Genomic DNA, 546 nt, shown 5'->3' on the forward strand with positions numbered 1-546 from the left:
TAGTATTAGAAATTAAAATTAAAATTTACAAGACAAGTGTGCACAGAGACACATTCCATCGGCCCTCCGGACGGTGAGGTCCACATCATGCAGCCTCTGAAAAACAACCAACTCACAAGAAAACAAGCGTGGAAAAGGCAAATAACAGCTTGGTATTGTTAGGAAAATAACTGTGACCACACGCTGAGAACCGCCGGCTTCAAATGAGGTAAAAAGATACAACTGGTTTGAAAGGTATAAAACAGCGGACAGCTCAGTCACCCGGCTTTTAAAGCACGAGGGTGCCAAGGTGCCCCCCAAAAGAGGGTGGGGGAATCGAATTTTAGCGGAGGGCGAGGAGGAGGAGCGCGCGCCGGACCCCGAGGGTCGGGTCAGGGAAAGGCCGCGACTCCAGAAGGTCGCTACCGTTGTAGCCATCGGCTCGGTGCCCAAAACCGTTACAAACACACGGACCCACGATCACTGTTTCCCATTTAACTTTTGGCGAAGACGGGAAGCCGCGCAAAAACTTGAGCCGCTCCCGCCCGGCGCGGAGAGCTGGGAGGC

Source organism: Myotis brandtii, unplaced genomic scaffold (assembly GCF_000412655.1).
Source record: "Myotis brandtii unplaced genomic scaffold, ASM41265v1 scaffold842, whole genome shotgun sequence".
In the NCBI taxonomy this organism is placed as follows: Eukaryota; Metazoa; Chordata; class Mammalia; order Chiroptera; family Vespertilionidae; genus Myotis; species Myotis brandtii.